Below are 20,561 nucleotides of genomic sequence, written 5' to 3' on the forward strand. Positions count from 1 at the left end.
TTCTCTACAGCCTGACAGCCTCATTATTATATGTTTTTTTTAACCTTTTTTAACCATCTTAAGAGTGTGAAGTGGTATCTCACTGTTGGTTTTGACTTGCATTTCCCTGATAACTAATGATATTGAGCATTTTTCTTATGCTTGTTAATCATTTCTATATTTCCTTTGAGAAATATCTTTTCAAGTCTTTGCCCATTTTTAAATTGAGTTGTCTTCTTATTGTTGATATATAAGAAGTCTTTATATAATCTTGATACAAATCTCTTGTGTTTTTACTTTCTTGACAGTGCCTTTGAAGAAAAACTTTTTAATTTTGATGTACTGTTTATTTACGTTTTCTTTTGTCAGTTATTCTTTTGACATCATATATAGGAAATCATTGCATAATGCAAGGTCACAAAGATATTCTCATATGTTTTTTTCTAAGAATTTTATAGTTTTAGCTCTTACATTTAGGTTGTTTATCTATTTTGAATTGATTTTTGTATATGGGAATGAGGTAGGGGTCTAACTTCATTCTTTGACATATAAATATCCAGTTGTTCCAGCACCATTTGTTAAAGAGACCATTTTCCCCCATTAAATGGTTTTAGAACCCTTGTTGAAAATCATTTGGCATATTGTATGGGTTTATTTCTAGAATCTCAATTATATTCCATTGCTTTATATGTCTATCCTTATACCAGTATCACAATGCTGTAACTCTGTAATAAGTTTTGAAATAGGAAATGTGAGTCCTTCAACTTTGTTCTTCTTTTTCAAGATGGTTTTGGCTATTAGGATCAATATGTCAACTCTGCAAAAAAAAAAATTAAGAAAACTGGTACTTCTATAAGGATTGTAATAAATTTGTAGATCAACCTGGAGTGTATTGCTCTCTTAACAAAACTAAGTCTTCCAATCTATGAACATGAGATGTTTTCCCATTTATTTAGGGCTTCTTTATTTTCTTTCAGTGAAGTTTTGTAGTCTTGAATGTACAAGTCTTGCACTTCTTTTGTTAAATTTATCCTTAAGTTTCTTCTCCTTTTGGATGCTATTGTAAATGGAATTGTTTTATTACCATCATTTCCAAATTATTCCTTACTAGTATACAGAAATACAATTGATTTTTCTATGTTGCTCTTGTATCCGAGAACTTTGCCAAACTCATCTATTAGTGGTTAAAGAATTTTTGTGGATTACACAGGGCTTTACATATACAAATCATATCATTCATGACATATAAATATAAATAGATAAGCAGAGATAGTTTTGCTTCTCCTTTCAAATCTTGGCACTGTTTATTTCTTCTTCTTAACTAATTGCCCTGGATAGAACATCCAGTACAATATTAAATAGAAGTAGCAAGAGTGGACATCTCTTTCCTGTTCCTCATCTTAAAGGAAAAGTATTTGTTTTTTCACGTTAAGCATGATGCTACCTGCGGGTTTTCCATAGATGTCCTTATAAAGTTGAGGAAGTTCCCTGCTATTTCTAGTTTGTCGAGTGTTTTTTATCATGAAAGGGTGTTGGATTTTGTCAAATGATTTCTCTGCCTCGAGACAACGATGTTGTTTTGTAATTTATTCTATTGATATGGGTTACATTGATTGATTTTCATATGCTAAAGCCGTCCATCATTCCAAGGGATATATGCCACTTTGTCACAGTATATAATCCTTTTTATATGTTGTTGGATTCACTGTGCTAGTATTTTGCTGAGGATTTCCACATTTATTTTCATAAGGGATATTGGAATGTAATTTTATTTTCTTGTGATTTGTCTGCTTTGTTTTGGTATCAGAGTAATGCTGGTCTCATAGAATGAATTATTTAAAGTTTGAAGAATGGAATGAAGAGAAAAAGACAGTGCCAGGTGGGACCAATGAAGGAGCTGTTGCAATAACTCAGGTGGATATGATTAATATTTGGTTTAGAGTAATGAAAAGGAGAATGGGAATGTGGAAAGAAGATGTCAACATTCAATATCAGAAAAAAAAGGTGAATTTTCTTTTGGCAATCAAGGGAGAGCTGTGTATGTAAGACATAGTATCTCTGAAAAAAACAAATTGCTGATCTTATTTAAGCTTTGAGAGGCAAAAATGAAACAAAATAAAATGTTCAGGACTTGGCAGACTTTGGGGAGGAGAGGAGTGTTTATTGTGGCATGGGTAATTAGCTGCGACTAATTGACTGGTTTTCAGAAGTGGTTAGTGATGTGCAGTTGTAATTGATCAGTTGGCGTGGGTTTAAATTTATTGGCATGAAGTTAAAACTGATTCTAGTCATTACTTAATATTATAAACAAAGGAGAATAGGAATATTTTATTCTTAGAGAGAAATGAACAAATTAAAGATGAATTCAGGGCATATCTGGCCTGGACAATTAAATGCAAGTCCTGCTAGGTCTAGAATCTATTTATTTTGTTGCCTGAGGTATTCCAAGATCCTAGGAAAGAACCTGGTATGTAATAGGCACTTTATAAATATTTTTGAATAAAAAACATTTTCCCTTAGCATAGAGTACATTATTGGAATTAAAATCTGGACATGTTCAGTTTCAGATAGCTGCAAGATACCCAAAAGAAGATATCTTATAATAAACTGAAAATAAAAGTTTTGATTTGGAACAGATATTTATTCTGCTTAGGTTTTATAGCCACCAGCATACAGATGGTGATTGAGAATATAAGATCAGATGAAATGTCCATCTGAGGAAAAAACACCACTGGGACAGATATCTGTCAATCACACACATTTAAGGAACCAAGTCAGCTACAGAATCTGAAAGGGAGACTGACAATAAAAGACCTAAAATAATGAGAGAAATGTGGAAGCTAGGGGAAGATTTTTTTTCTTTGATTTTTCCCTCTTGAAGGAGGAAGAAGTTAACCTTGTTAAATGATCTCTAGAGAGTGAGCAAGAAAATGAAACGGACTGCAGGGTACCCACTGGATGAAGCAACAATGAGTTGTTGGTGTCCTTGACAAGAGCCCTCTCAGTGGAGCGGTAGGTGCCCCGCGTGGAAGGGGTCTCAGGTGAGGAGAGGGAATAGAGGTTTAGATGTGAATGAAGGAGGAGAGCAGGATAAATGGCATCTGGAGGCAGGCTTTGGGTTGAGAAAAGGCGTTTCTTTTTATTTTTTAAGTTGAGGGAAACTAGAGCATGTTCAATGTTGATTGGAAAAAACAAATGGTGAGAGATTTAGGATACAGGAAAGAGAAAGGATGGTCAAAAGGCTAACATATGGGAAGTGGCAATTTATAACTCTATGACTTTCTCTGACTCTCAAACTCTTACAGCTCTAAATTTGTGTGATCATTTCAATTGTTTACATAAATTACTGTATTTTATCAGAAATTTATTGTTAGACCTATTATTACGAGTAGTACAAAGATATAATGTAATATATGCCAAAATTGATAAAGTCCTTTTTATTCTTTTATGGGGGATATATAACAGAGTGAAAAAAAAATCACTGTACTTTTTAATTTTTTCACAAATGTTATATTGGAAAACTTTAAATTTATCGAAAAGTTGCAGGAACTTTTTGATGTTTGAAGAACAGCATATGCTCATTTCCTATATGTATCAATTGCTAATGTTTTACTCATTTTCTCCCTTTATCTTGCTCATTCCCACTCTCCTCTCTTCTTTCTCAGTGTTTCTCTCTCTCTCACATATTCTTTAATAAACTATTTTAGGATTAGTTCAAATATTATGACACTTCATCTCTAATTAATTCAGCATGAAACATTAATCATCCAAGAACAAGGACATTCTCTTACATAACCCTAATAAAATTGTCATAGAAAGGACATTTACCATTGATACAATACTATTATCTAATATACAGTCTATATTAAATTCTACCCAGTGTCAATTATCCCAATAATGTGTTTTATAAACTTTTTTTAGATCCAGAATGCAAGTAAGGTTTGCATATTTCATGTAGTTGTCATATATTCTTTAGCTTCTTTTATACCATAAACCTCCCACAGACTTTTTTCTTTCTTAAATACTATAGAATATTGACATTTTTAGAGTCTATTCTAGTTTGTTTTACAAAATGTCTCTTAACTTGGGTTTTGTAATTATTTTTTCTTTTTTTTGCTGAGGAAGATTCACCATGAGCTAACACCCATTGCCAATCTTCCTCTATTTTGTATGTGAGCTGCTGTCACAGCATGGCCACTGACAGACGAGTGGTGTAGGTCTGCACCCAGGAACCGAACTCAGGCCTCTGAAGTTGAGCACACCGAACTTAACCACTAGGCCACCGGGGCTGGCCCACTTCATTTTTGTTTCATAATTAGATTCAGAAATTTAAGTGGAAGTACTATGTGGGTGATTAGTTCATCACATTGCACAGCACGTGATGTCAATTTATATTATAGGTGATATTAAATTTAGTCACTTGATTAAAATGGTCTTCGCCATATTTATCCATTGAAAAGTACTTTTTCCCATTGTAATTAATAAATAATTTGTGAAATGATGCACTGGACATTTCTGAATATCTTATTTTTCAAAGATATCTTACCCGGTGTTTTTATCGTCTACTGATGACTTATTCCTGAATCCATTAATGCTATGGTGGTTGTGAAATTCTGATGTGCTATCTCTATAGTTTCTTCTATATTTAATAATTTAATAGTTTATTTGGCTTAACTTTTTTGTAAATAAGATATTTATATCTCTACATTCCCCTTAATTTTTATTTTTTAAAACAATTATCAGTATAAATTAATGGATAATTTTTAATTCAATATTATAATCTATTTCTATCATTGTTTATTTTGATCCTCAGTGTGTCCGAAATTGGGCCAGTGAGAATCCTTTTAACACCTTTCCTCTGTCAATTCATTCCCATCAGTGTTTGAGTGCTTTCCTACATAATTATAAAGTTACATTCTTAAACATTTATAATTATGTATATATTTATGCATACATATATGTATTATGCATGTATATAAAATTATGAGTTTATTCTATCTCTATAAATAAAAAACTAGAAGGTTTTCGTTCTCCTTCTTCCATTTCCTGTAACATTTCCCTTTTTCCCCAATGAGGAACTTAGTTCCCAGCAATATCGATATATTAAATCATTTGCTCAGTTCTTTTATACAAATGAAACAGTTTCAGATTTATTGCACTAATGCCACTAACAATAAGACACTTAAGTAATATTCAAGATTTCTTTTTGTTCTTAAAATATGTTCTATCTATTGATAGGAATAGCAACCCCATAATTCACTCAGTCTTTAAAAAATAAGCCTATTGATGCCTTTTTTTTTTTTTTTTTGGTGAGGAAGATTAGCTCTGAACTAACATCTGTTACCAATCCTGCTCTTTTTGCTGAGGAAGATTGGCCCTGGGCTAAGATCTGTGCCCATCTTCCTCTACTTTATCTGTGGGATGCCTGCCACAGAATGGCCTGATAAGCAGTGCACAGGTCTGTGCCCGGGATCCAAACCTGTGAAGCGGAGCACGAACTTAACCACTATGCCACCGGGCTGGCCCCCAATAGATGTCTTTATTAAAATAAGCCCTGTAATAGCATAATTGATTACAAATGTAATTATAATGATATATAAATGAAGAGAAAGCCAACCAAAATGTAAACCAACATTATAGTGCTCCCTTTGTTACTTTTATTTTGTGACTATCACACTGGAAAATGACTTACTTGAAAGAATTGTTTTGAAGGTAAACTCTGATGGCAATTTGGAGCACAAACGGCAAAACATTAGAATTCCCTCTCCCAAGTTTATTAAAATGTCACCCCAGTATTAGATCCTGCTTGGAGGGAGAAAATAGTTACTGGTGCTCATTAAAAATAATACTGTTCATTTCTAAATGGTTTTCAGAGATGTATATTTTGGGGGGAAAAAGCCACCTGTGTTCTCAAAGGTCTGGATAAAAAGGGATGAGTCCATTTTAACAGTCTTCATTTCACTTCTATTTCTTTATTATTTCAAAATGACACCTTTGCAGTTTAGAGGGACCAGTAGGCACTCTTATAACTAAAATTGAATAAAATTCCAAGCTGTGTCAAAGACATTGTTTGAATTCACTTAAAAGCCTTTTACGTCACGCTCACCAACTCCCCTTCTCTAGTCATGATCTGCCCGTGGCAAACCGTTTCTCTCTGGGACTGAAACGATTACTCCCACTGATGCTCCTCTGACAGTGTGAATATTGACTTGCACTTAGAAAGGTCAGACAGTTCCACTAGTTAATAGGAGTGAGAAGAGCAGTTCCAACAAGTCTCTTTGAAAGGAATTTAACCTTCAAATTGCAAAGCATGCTGCTCTGTGGAGCCGGTTTTGGCAACTAGCAAAATACGCGCTTCTCTGCTTTCCAAAAATACCAACAGGAGCCTGAATGTTAACATTACAAAAGGGAAACAAGCGAGTGATGCAGCAGACAAATGTTCATAGGAACACCATCCAGAATATACCTTGTTATTTTTATTCTTTCAAAAGAGTCGAATACTGTGGAGTAATTCTCTGGGCCTTTAACTTTCCTCAATGTATAACAGTCTTTTCGACTTTTAAGAGCCACGTGCTGTAAGACGATAAGACACCACGTATATTTTTCTCAGCATCATTCCGACACGAGCTCAAGGAAAAGGTTTATTCTCAGCGGAGCATGGCATCTCCTTACCTATCCTTTGAAAAGTCCTTTGCCTTCTGTTATTGTCCGGTGACTGAGAGTTCAGGAAAGGCTGACATAATTTAAGGTCTCTGGGAATGTGGCCTCTCTGTTAATAGCAGTGTCCTGGGGTACAATGCAAGCAGGATGGGAGTGAGAAAACAGAATTGAAAATGAGAATGAGACTTCACTTTTCGTCTTGATGGAAAGCAACACCAATATTTTTAATTTTTAATAAAACACATTTATATTGTAGCACCAGCAGCAGAAAAGAATGTGCTACATATAAATGAAGATGATTCCCTAGTTTGTCTTGAGCGGTGGAAGACAGGAGACACAATGATGAAGAGGGCCTTTTACAAGTAATAAGTAGGAAGAAGAAGAAGTCCTGGGTGTCTTGGAAAGCAAAGCGTTCATGATTCCAGAGCATATTTTAGAAATGGCATTATGGCTTTTACCGCTTTAAGTTTGGCATCAGCGAGATTTTAGATTGTGCTAAAATCATCCTTAATGTCCTTTCTGCCTCATCAGTGGGGGACCATTTAAGTAACAAAGTGCCAATCAGGGGCTCTTGTTCCTCTTTAGCTTGAAGATATTACTGTGGAGGTTTTCGTGAGAGCATGATCTCTCCGCTTCAGATGCCCTTTATTATAACTATAGTTAAAGGTCTGCTGACTTAGCCATTATAAACCCCTAATTTTCTCCACTACAAAAATTTGCTCTAAAATAAAGCTTAGAATACTAAGTTGGAGCCCAGGGGAGCCCTGATTTTGATAAATTTGAAGGGAATAAAACAGTCGTTTGAGTTAAAAGAGAGTAACAAAAATGTAAATATCCAAGCTATGTGAGTTATGTGTGTCACTCCTCTGGTATCTCCAAAAACAGCATCGTTAATTAAAATGAAGTTGAAAAGTAATTAGCTCATAATGTGCACTAATCATTTTTGTAAGTTTGGAATATAAAAACGTATTTAAGAAAAAGAAAAATGGGTTATAGACAGGATCGTTTTCTTGATTGAGAAAATTGTGAATTTTTAACATTTTCTGAAAATACAGGACCCGTATTGCTATCACAGAGTCTTTGCAGTCTTTTAGTCAAGTCAGATACTGCTAATGCTTTAGCCTCTCCCTCTAAGTTTCTTAACCATCTTTAACAGATTTATTAACTGACTTGAGCCAGAAATAGAAATTTGTAAAATATATAACAGCAGCCTAGAAGCAGAGCGTTACGAAGGAAGTAGCAGGAAGTAGATCTCAACGTTTTCTATTTTCTATTTTGAAGACTCTTTATTATTATTAAAATGTACACTTTTAGTGTGTTATTTTTAAGAAAATACCTAAAGAAACATGCACTTTTTTAGTGATTCAGATTCTTTTCAGAATTTTTTAAAAAATCAAAACATGTTAATAGTAAGCTTCTGGCACACTCACCTTTTGACACACTAACCTTTTTGCAGATAATGATTATAAACTTAGGACAAAATTAAGCAAAACAAAACAAATCTACCTTAAGGCCCTGGAGAGTGAACCATGGTAGGCAGCTTCTGGGGATGCATTGATACTTGGAGCAGTGGACCTCCACAGGATGAGTTTGCAAGTTATACAGGAATTTATAGAGGAATAAAGAGCGCAATATCTTAGAAAATAGAAGGGTGTCTCCTTTTAGATATTGTGGTCAGGAAAAGCCATTCTGAGGATTCATAGTGGAGCTAAGAGAGAATTGATATGAATTAGCCACTTATAGAATTTCTGGGGAAGACTGTTGCAGTCAAGGGGAAGAACAATTGCTGAGGTACTAGGACAAGGCTTGGCACTTTCCAGAAGCAGAATGGAGATCTACGGAACTGAAGACTAGTGGTTAAGAGGTAGACTAGTAAGAAATGAAGTTGGAGAGGAAGACAGGAGCCAGATCATACATCAAAAAGAAATTCACCTGCAGCTTATTTTATGCCAGAGACTGCATACAGAAATACAAATAAGATATGATTCTTGCCCTAAGACATCTACCAATCCAGTGGTGAAGTGAGGTTTTTGGATTTGCTGTCAAAGCAACTTGTTGCAGGTGGATCCTAGTCATGTCTGTATTCAGTCACCTCCCAACTTAGGCAAAGAAAATCCTCAAAAAATGTTTTTTGGATGTATGGATGTATGGATACATGGATAGATGATATACTGAGAATGTCCAGCTGGATTCCCAAACAACACCTCACAAGTCATATTTTCTTGGCCCTGTGACCACAGAGAGACTGAAACTGAGGTATAATTTAATGGTTGAAAACTCAGAGAAATTTTATAAACCTGTGTGTCTCTCTCCCTAGTTGGCTTCTGACCAGCTTTTGATGGGGCAGGTTGCATAACCTCGGTTTCCTCATCTATAAAATATCCACAATCACACCTATCTCGTAGTGACATACTATATATATTGAAGCATTATATACATGTAATGTTTCAACTTTCTTGAGTGAAATTGAGTAGTCCCAGAAGCAATAATCAGGAGTAGGAGTGGTATAAAGCACCCGGGAAGCTAAAATTTGGTGGTCCTAGAGAAGATTAAGGGGAAAGGAGTTTCTTGGTTGCCAGAAAGGAGAGTCTCTTCTGGAATTCTAGCTCATAAGTGTTTTTCCCTTACTTTCTTGTATCATTGTCCTTCTCTTTTCACTGACTTGGTATAAAACTTGCTCAAGTTCTTGCATCTTAAAAAGTATTCTTCCTTTAACCCTGCATTTCCAACTACCTACTGCACTATTTCTGGGATTTCTTTCCTAGTCAAGCCTCTAGAAATAATAAACTATGCTCATCATGTCCACTTTTCTACCTTCCATTCATTCTCCAGTCACTAAAATATGGCTTCTGTCCCCATTATTTTTATGGAACTGTTTTCTCTAAGGGTTCCATTGATACACTTGTTACTAAACCAACTATACATTTTTATCCCATCTACCTACTCCAACATCTTATCACCCCTACAACATATCAATATACATCATAAATTCTCTCTAGTTTATCTTCTCCTCTCTTTATTTTAGGCACACATCACCTTTCCCCTGCAAATGTTGTGATAAGCTCCTAACTGCTCTTTTGGCTTGTTCTAGTCCACTCTATTATCCATCTGAAAACCTCCTATCCATCATTCAAGTCTCAGCTCTAGTGCTATGTTCTCTGAGAAGCTTATCTGACTTAGGAGGAAATGTATCTATTTCTCCTCACATCTAGTAAATTATTATTAATGTAATATTATATTAGAAAAGATGACGACAGTAATTACAGCCAAAATACATTAATGATAAGCACTTTATGTAGAACATGGACTGTTCTAATAATGTATATGTTCTCATTTTATCTGTGCAATATTATGTGGTAAATAAGATTATTATCAACATATAGTGATGAAGAAGCAGAGGTACAAAGAGATTTATTAATTTGACCAAGGTAGAGTGGGGGCTTGAGTTTGGCTATTCTCATTCCAGAGCTTATAGTCTCTTCTAAATCTACATGTGATTTGTTCAACTATTCAATAAACACCAATTTATTTTAGGGCTTTGACAATAGTTTTGTGGTTTTTGTAATCTGTAGTGATTTACATGGTGACTAATACCCAAAAGAAGGTCAAAGAAGTTTTGTTGAATAACTGAATGAATGACACGGCTGACTGAACTGGTAAGGAGATCATGCAATAATCAGTCTCCTTTTTGTTGTCTAAGACTCCCCAGTGAATGCCACTTAAAAGTGTGATTTTGTTTTCCCTTTGTCTTAAGGCTGTCCTCCAAAGTAGTTGAAGCCTGTAGGTGTTAGATATTAAACACAGTGTAACACAATTACGATGAAGGCATTTGCATTTAGGCCTCATTTAGGCTCTGAGGTCCTAGTTGGTAGCTTAGCCATAGTTTGTGAACCTATTTTTTTGGTGTAGTAACCAAGTCTAGACCTCGTAATCTGTTTCTGGACCCTCATCAATGACTAGAAAATTTGTTTTTGAGTAAACTTATTTACTGACTATGAGATCGGGTACAACGGAGAAATGAATGTAGCCAGGAAGAGGCCAATGTGTTAGGGAGAGGGTGTAGTTATGATAAGGACAAAAACAGAATAAAGACATGGCAAATTCAAAATTTTGTGAGTCGAACAGTTCCAATTGTTGATATATTGCCAGTTTGAATCCACTGCTGAGTGACTAAACTGAAGAGGAATGAAGTTCATAGGGTTAAATAGTTTGAAAAAATTAAGGTCCAGGTAATAGCTGTAGATATAACTGTTGAAGATACAGCATTCGTTGCCTCTACAATATACTTGACATTAAACGTGCTATTTCCCTAAGATGTCTGCTGTCTAATATGTCAGTTTTTAAGTAAGCAGATCCTTTCTTGTTGTTTTCATTAATGAAATTATAACTACCTAAGGACAGATACTAATTACTATACCTCTTGTATCTACCATGGTCCTTAGCCCAGTACCCCCACTGGATCCTGGAAAATCAAGGTGAAATATATATCGGTCAACTAAGGAGGAAGCATTTTCAGCCCAGTGAGATTCAATATATTCAGGTTCTTAACCTGGTAATCTGTAATTTAGAATTTGTTTGTCTCTGAGATTTTTTTTTTTCCTTTTGATCTTGTAACTTTGAAGCAGGAATTTAATGATCCCAAATAAGCCTAGCTAAATAATTGTATTTTGAAGAAATTTGATTTGAGAAAAACATTGGTTAATGCCTATATATTTTCCTGGAGAAATATGTATTTAGACTGTCAGAGCAAACTAATAATTTTCCTTCAGATTAATTAATTTCTCACAGAAGAACAAGAGAGGTAATCTTTGTTTATGGAACTTCTTTTGTGTTGGTGGGATGATTCATATCAAAATGCAGTTTCTGTCAGATGTGTCATTATAACGGAGGACTTCACAGTTCTTTTTGTTAAATTATAACATTATAACATGTGGTGCTGTTTTAAGTTTTCTTAATGACAATATAACTTTGTGAAACATTATTGCTATTAAGAGTATAAATCCATGCGTTAGGGAAGTTCATGACATTTTGAAAACAGACGTTGTGACTCACGTATACTCTAGCTTAACCTCCAGTTTAGAGTTGCACAAATTCCCAAAATACCTTATTCATCTTCTATAAAATGCTGATGGCACAGACAAAAAGTTAGAAGGGTAGTATTTAGTAGGAAAGGTAGCTCATTTAGATGATAATAGAAATTGATTTTTAAAGGGACTTTTGGATCATTTTATACATGAAGAAATTGAAACTCAGGTGATGTGCCCAAACTCATATTAACTGGTGCTAGAAAATGGCTTAACAACTAACCTGGAATTTTCTGCTAAAGTCTACCGTTGCTAACTACTACTAGACTAGCCCTCTTACAAAAAACAACCATAAAAGAGAGGGAAAAATATGAACCAGTTGTTTTTAGGCATTAGATTGCAGGCAGCAGAATGCTGTGGTCCCTGAGTGAAGGGGACTCAGAGGTGATACCACAAAGCTCAGGCTTTATTTCTGGAAGAGGAGGGAGGTACAGTACGGGAGCCACAGAAAGCCACGTGAGGAGGTCTCCTGGATCGTGGACTGGGTGTGAACACAAAGGGTGAGATTACAAAATAACCCAGAAAGCAGATGCTACGGAGTTGAGAACAGAACAGAGATACTAGAGATCAAGCATTGCTGGAGGAGGTTGGAATTCTGACCCAGAGAGAATAGAGAGATTTCTGTGATACTTTGTTGTTGTTGGACATGATCATAGTTTTATTTATTTTTTAACTTTATTTTTGCATAATTATAGATTCAATAGAAGTTGTAAAAAATAATACAAAGAGATTCTGGAAACTTTTCACCAGTTTCTGTATTTCTTATAACTGTAGTACAACTGTGACAGTACAACTGTCACAACCAAGGAATTGACATGGATATAATCCACACACAATCAGATTTCACCAGTTTGCATGAAACACACATACGCACACGTGTGTGTGTGTTTTAGTTCCATGCAATTTTATCACGTGCACCAGTTTGTTTAACCAGTCACCTATTGAGGATCAGCTCCTATTGCCAGGCAAACAGCAGGGGTAGGGGATCAGAGGGCCAACCAGCCCTGCTTCCAGCTGCCTTACTTAGTCCTATTACTGCCAGGTGCGAGTGGATGCCCAGATCACTGTCGAACCCCACTGACACTACCTTGATGGGTAAATGGAACAACCTGCCTCCTCAGAGTGGAGGATGGAAGCTTAGCTCCCTGCTCAGCCCTGCAAACACTACAGCAGCAAAGAAATAGGAGCACGGTCTGCTTCTTCTGGGTGGGGGATGAAAAATAAGCTCCCAGCTTGCCCACCAAAACCACGTGGGGTGTGGAGACAAGTTCTGGCCTTTTGGGTTTTGCAGGAAAAAACCCTAGCATAACAGAGCAAATAAACATAGGAACACTTTGAAAAGTAAAAGAAGATAGGCTTCCCAGGACCTCGGGATTTGAGGAACAATGTGGTGGTGCATTCTCTGAGTTTCCTTGTTGCCTCCCATACGTCCTGCCTGGGGCAAGGAGAAGCCTCTAGCTTGGAACTGGCAATAGGAAGAAACCAAACACTCTAAGGAAAGCCTCTTCCCCCTAGCCAAAGGACAGGGAAAGGGGTAGCCTAACAACAGAAACTCTTTTTGGCCATACCCATGCTACTTTAGCCAAAAATCAGTGGGTATATAGGAAATCTGAACAACATTAACAACTAACTGGAATTAATTGACGTTTGCAGAACGTTACACCTCCAAAGAACACACACATGCACACACACACACATAATCTCAAGTACACATGGAACATTCACCAAGATAGAATATGTGCTAAGGTGATGAATTAGTCTAAATATATTTTATTTATTTATTTATTTGGTGAGGAAGATTAGCTGTGAGCTAACATCTGTTGCCAATCCTTGTCTTTTTGCTGAGGAAGATTGGCCGTGGGCTAACATCCATGCCCATCTTCCTCTACTATATACATGGGCCACCTGCCACAGCATGGTTTGATAAGCCGTGCATAGGTCCGCACCTCTGAACCCTGGGACACCAAAGCAGAGCACACGAGCTTAACCACTATGCCACCAGGCTGGCCCCAGTCTGAATATATTGTAAATGTTAAATCCTATAAAGTATTCTTTCACACCACAACAGAATTATATTTGCAAACAATAACAAAGATATATTTGGAAATTAAACAACAGCACAGTTCCAAATAACCTATGGATCAAAGAAGAAATCCTAAGGTAAATTAGAAAATATTTAGAAAAAAATGATTAACATAAGCAAAATACGTCAAAATATCTGGGACATAGCTAAAGCGGTCCTTGGAGGGAAATTTAGAGCTTTTAATGCCTGTATTAGCCAAGATAAATGATATAAGTTTCTATAAATAAAATCCAACAAAATGGAAATCAGACAACAAATAGAGAAAATTAACATTTAAAAAAGCCAATTGCTGAAAATTTAATAGGTTTTATAAACACCGAGCAATGCTAATCAAGAAAAAAAAAGGTAAATATAAATTATTTATATCAGGAATTCAAGAGGAGATATCACAAAATATCCTACATATATTAAAAGAACAAAAATAGAATATTAAGAATAATTTATGCTAATAAATTTGATAGAAAAAAATAACACAAATTTTGAAAATCAACTTAACAAAACTATTAAATAAATTAAATTTAAACCAAAAATCATCCTATAAATACAACTCTGAGGTCAGATAATTTTACTGTTGGATTCTTAAACGATTTAATTCCAAGCCTTCACAAACTTTACCAAAAAACAGAAGAGAACTGATTGCTTTACATTTCATTTTATGAGACCAGTGTAATACTGATACCTGACACACAGATTAAAAGAAAACTAACGATTGACCAATGTCTCTCATTAGAATAGACACAGAAATCTTCAACAAAATATTAACTCAAATATAGAAAAAGATGAAAAGGATAATTCATCATGAACAAGTAATCATGTTCTCTGGATTACAAGATTGATTCAATATTTGAAAATCAATCATTACAATTCACCACATTAACAGAATAAAAGAAAAATCATGTGATCATACAAGAGTGTTCATTCTCACCACTTCTATTCCACATTGAACTGGAGTATTAGCTAGTTTGATAAGGCAAGAAAAACTTACATTTTAAAAATCAGAAAGGAAGAATGAAAATTGTCTGTAGTCATACAGACACCATAATTATCTAGCTAGGATATCTTAAGGAATATACCAATATATTGCTTGAATTTAGCAAGACCACAGGGTTCAAGGTCAACTACAACAATCAATTTTATTTCTGAATACTAGGAAAAATAAACTGGAAAATAAAATTTCGAAAAGTCATGAAATATGTAAACTTTTATGGGAAAAATTAACTAAATATATGGAAGACGTTTACACTAAAAATTACTAAACATTGCAGAGAGAAATTAAAGAAGATCTAAATAAATGTAAAGATATACCATATTCATGGATTGAAGATTTATTATTTTTATGATATTCATTAGGCTCGAGTTTTTCTATGAATTCAACAAGATGGCAATCAAAATATCAGCAGATATTATAGAAATTGACAATCTGATTCTAAAATACTTACGGAAATGCAAAGGACGTAGAATAGCAAGCATTTTGAAAAAGAAGGATAAAATTGAGGAAGTTATTCTACCTGGTTTTCAGACCTATTCTAAAGTTACAAAAAATAAGACTGTTTGGACTTTGCCTTCCATCAGAAGTATAGGTCAATTAAACAGTATAGAAATATTGTCAATTAATGACAGATGGCAATTGATTTTTGACAACGGCTACAAAGTAATTCAAGGTGGAAAAATAGTCTTTTCAGAAAGTGGCTCTATATCAACCGAGTATCTACATTGAAAAAAAAATTAACCTCAATCTCTAAGTTGACTATTGTCAAAATTAATTTGAAATGAATAAATCAGAAAGGAAAAAATCTGCACAAATTTGGGGTAGGCAAACTTTGTATACACAGGAGACAAATTCCACTGTTAATAATAACCATAAGAGTGTTAAATATATTTTATTCAAATTAAAAACTATTGTTCTTTTAAAGATATCATTACCAAATTAAAAATACAAGCCAAAGAGTGGAAGAAAAAAATTTAAATGTATGTTTATATAACATATGTATACACAACACACACATATAAAGAACTACCTAGAATTTATACAGAATACTTAAAAACTCAATAATAATAAGACAAATAACCAAATAAAACAATGGGCAAAATATTTGAATTCTCATTTCATTAACATCATTAAGTGCATGCAAATATGCTCAACCACAGTCATCAGGGAAATGTAAATTAAATTCCTATTAAGAATATTTTTTCACACTCACTAGAATGGTTAAATTTAAAATAATGGCCATTGCTTGATAATTTAACAGCAAATACAATGAAGTGCTGGCAAGCATGTGGTAACAACTGGAAGGCTCATCAAAGCTGGAAAGTATTTTTGTAGTTTTAATCCTAGATAATTTACACAAGTAATGAATGTATAAGTTAAAAAAAGAAGAACCTTAGCCTAGAACCAATCCTAATTTCAATCAACAGAAGAATGGAAAACAAATTGTGGTATACTCTTACGATAGTATGCTACTCAGCATGAAAGGATAAACTGCTGATAAATGCAGTAATGAGGATGAATGAATCTCAAAAATAGTACACTGTGTGAAAGAAGCCAGAAACAGAAGAGCAAAAATGAGATTTTTCCATTTATGAAAGTTCTGGGACAGCCAAAATGAATCAATAATGATACAGCAGATAAGTGATTGCTTGAGGTAGGATGGGAGGTAGGTAGGAATACTTGGCTGTAAAGAGGAAAAAAGAAGCTTTCTGGAGTGATGGAAATGTTTTGTATCTTGATTGAGTGCTGGCTACATGGTTGTATACATTCGCCAAAATTTATAAACTGTATATTTATAATGTGTGCATTTTATTTTATGTAGGTTACATTCCAGTCAATTTTGTTAAAAAAAAAACAAACTAGTCTAATACTATTGGCTCTGGAAAAAAAAAATGACCTCTGGCCTAGTTTTTGTAACTTGCAAAATTTTAGAGTTAGACGGATTCTTACATATGTATTATTGCATCCTAAACTTTTAATATACAAAGAAGGACAATTAAATCCTTAAAATGTTAAAATCACCTCTCTATTCAGAGTTTTTAACAGAGTTGGGGCTAAAGTCCAGATTCTTTAATCATTATCTAGTGTCATCTCAATGATACAATGTGGTCTTCCCACAAATTAATGCTGCTAAGAGTAGGAAATGCTTTATTATCAATGCTGTGCTATAACAAGTATTCATGCTCTGAAAAGAAAATGGCTCACTGTGATTTGGTGTATCTCCTTAGTTAAGAAAGAATAAGCTATATACTTGTTTATCTTATTTTCAGAAACTTGCCAATTTTGTGAAAGCTAACTAGATTTCTAAGGCAAAAAAATGAGTTCCACCACAAGTGTGCAGCATTAGCTCGTGATTTGGCCCACTCTCTAACCCTCCCTCCTGTGCCAAAGTTGATCCAGAAGGAAAGTACCCAAGTCACTCTGTCTCATTCTCCTAAATCCAGATCCTTGTTTTTCTTACTATGCACAAGAAACACACAGACCTCAAAGATATACAAAATGAGGCAAAATAACTGAGTGGACTGAAAAGATTGCTTTTAAGTACTTTCTGTAGAGGTATCACTTCATTTATAGACCATTAGAAACACTTATCACCTTCTCCCTAGGGAGAACTCCTAGCTTTTTCCCCATAACTTTGAGGTTATCTTCCATTTTTGACATAATATTCAGTTTTCAACCCACCAACAATGTTGTTAGCTAATTCTTCCTAATTTATAAAATCCAACTTTGCATATAAAAATACTTTGTGGAAATATCTCTTTTAATCACTAATTTTTCTGTTGATCTGTTGCCTCATTCATGCAATAATTCCTAAAGTAAATGAAAAGAAAATTTAATTGCTACTCATTATTTTTACATTTTTACTAATATTACTGAAAGTCTAGCTTTAGTTTATATACTTTATATGTTTGTATATTCTAATCCATTACAATCCTTTTTTCCTTCCTGTCACTCTGGGAATGCTTTTACTAAGCTTATGATGACCCCCAAATTGCCAAATATGATGCTTGACATTCAGTCATTAATCTATTTCACTCTTGTTAACACAATTGTTCCTGTTTACCATTCTAACCTTTTGAAATTCTCCTTTCCTATGAATCCGGGACACCAACCTTGCCTAGCTTACTTCCTATCTATCTGAAAATACTATTTTTGTTTTATTTATTGGCTCCACTTTCAACATTCATTACCACAGTTTAGTATTCTCTGTTATTTTTCTTTGGCCCTCATACATGTCTCCATACACATTCCCTGGGATAATTTCATAAGATTGCTTCTACCGAAACACGAGTGGTGACTCTCAGATCTTTATCTCCTCTTTTGTTCTCTCTGCTGAGCTCCCAATCCGGTCACCCTCTGGGCGTCTCCAATTTAATAAACCACTTGCAGCCAGAACTTAATATATCAAGTCTAGCACTCAGTTTCTTCATACTCAGTCCAGTCTGTTTCTCCTGTATTTGTTATCTCAGTTATTGGTGTTTAGATGTCCAGCTAGACTCAACGGTATCATCTTTGATGCCTCTATGCTTTTCATAAATGACATGACATCAGCAAACAAGTCTTATGTGTGCAACCATTAAAACATCTCTTATTTCTGTTTCCCACCTCTATCCTCATTGTTACTGCCTTTGTTCAGACTCTCATCATTTCTTGTCTGAATCATTAGAGCAACTTTCTTTTTGGACTTCCTGTTGTCAATATTTCCCCTTTCTGGTCTTCCCCCTACCTGCTGCTAAAATAATCTTTGATAAAAACCTAATCTAACTCCCTTGCTTGAAGGCATTGTGAGCTGTACATTTCAAATCCATTATTTCTCATAGAAGACCCTTCATTATCTGCCTTTAAACTACTTCAATCTCATTGTCTCTTACTTATACAAGACATTTCAAACAATAACTTTCTGTTTTGAATACCTTGAATAAACTAGTGTTTTTATACGTTTGTGTCTTTGTGCATATTACTGCCTCACATTCGCATTTCTCCTCTTTATTATTCCACTTGGAATCATCTTTTTATCCATCAATACTTAATTAAAATGTTTTGTTCCTCCAAGACAATATTCCTATCACCTCCAAGGCTCTAATATATGCTATCTCTCTATATATCTATCCATAAAAACACATACAGGCTCTCATGCTTACACAGAAAAGGAGAAAATATGAGTCCTGTTTTTCCTGCTACTTACAAGGAAAACATTTTCTAGAAGAAATCCCCTACAAAAATAGTACTGAATGGGAAATTTTCACACCACTGTTTACCAGATCTTCTCAGAAGCTCAGGTCTTCTTACCTTTAAAATATAGATGCAATACTTAACTAATTTCTATTATAAGTTACTTTTATGATAGATAGATGATAGATAGATAGATAGATAGATAGATAGATAGATAGATAGATGATAGATAGATAGATAGATGGATAAATAGATGATTGATAGATAGATAGATAGATAGATAGGAATGATACAATCTTCAGTAACTCACTTCATTTTTCTGGACCTTATTTTTCTCTTCTGTAAAATGGAATGTTTATATTCGATCTCTAAGTTTTCTTCCATATATAAAATTTAAACTTAAATGGTTCTAAATATATCCCCATGTTTTTCTCAGAAGAAACCGTTTACATTAATTCCATCGTTCAAATTACAGTCATTTTCATGTGCATAGATTTCATAGTCAAATATATACATCTTGTATATTCTCGATATATTTTAATATTCTGTAACAAGATTTTAAAGGTGAGTTTATAACTACAGGGAAAATACAGATATACTACAAAAAATACCAACTGATTATATTTCCATCTGCAGTGAGATGAGTTCAAGTCATTCCTTTGTGTGCACAGTTGTTCTAGTTTATAAAGCACGTTTCCGCCTTTGGAAATAGGCCGACAAAATGTTAAATTAAATATTCTATTCTGTGCTACTCCTGCAGGTTAGCCTCTTTAGACCGTTATTATCTTCATAAATTACTAGTTCACTGAAGACATTGCTTGTTTTTTTGGATTGTGAAAAAATATGTATTCGGAGGCAAAATGGCTTAGCAGGAAGACAAACAAACTGGAAGTCCAAAGGTCTGAATCCCTCTTTTGTCGCTGTCATACGCGTACTTTTTCTGGAGTTCCTTATCAGTGGGTGCCTCTGTTTCCTCATGTGGGCAATGGGGTGCAAATAATATCACGTCTTTTGATTTCTTTAAAGGTTGTTCCAACAGTAAATAAGGTATAGGCATGGAAACAAAGTGACCTTTTCAGGAAAAAGCCACTTTATCATTTGGTAAAATATTATTTCATATTAGGGTGTACACATACATTTATTGCTTTTTATCATCTTTATTTCTTCATACCTATCCAGTTGTAAGCTAAAAGATAGGAATATAGGAGCTAGTATCCTTGTTTGTCCTCTGCTTTCAAAGAGACAAACTGTTCTTTCTAATGGCTGTAATGTATCCTTGGTGAGGAAGGAGGGAGAGGGAGCACAGACAGATGGAGGCTTACCAGAGTTATTTTTCTAATTGTTAGAAAAAGGTAATGGATTACTAGTTCTGTTACATTGTGACTCACACTCAAGGGAATTGAGAGAATGAGGAATGATCCTGTTCTGACACTGTCCGTTAGAAAAAATGTCATGCACAGGGCCGCAAACAAAACCCAAGACGATGAGGTGGGGTAAGTCTAGAATGATCTTGTGGGAATTCTCCTAATTATTAAATATTCAAACTCTTATACGTCATGCCAACTATTGAAACTGACCTCACTGTAGCAGAAAA

The sequence above is a fragment of the Diceros bicornis genome, chromosome 5 (genome assembly GCF_020826845.1).
Source record: "Diceros bicornis minor isolate mBicDic1 chromosome 5, mDicBic1.mat.cur, whole genome shotgun sequence".
Taxonomy (NCBI): Eukaryota; Metazoa; Chordata; class Mammalia; order Perissodactyla; family Rhinocerotidae; genus Diceros; species Diceros bicornis.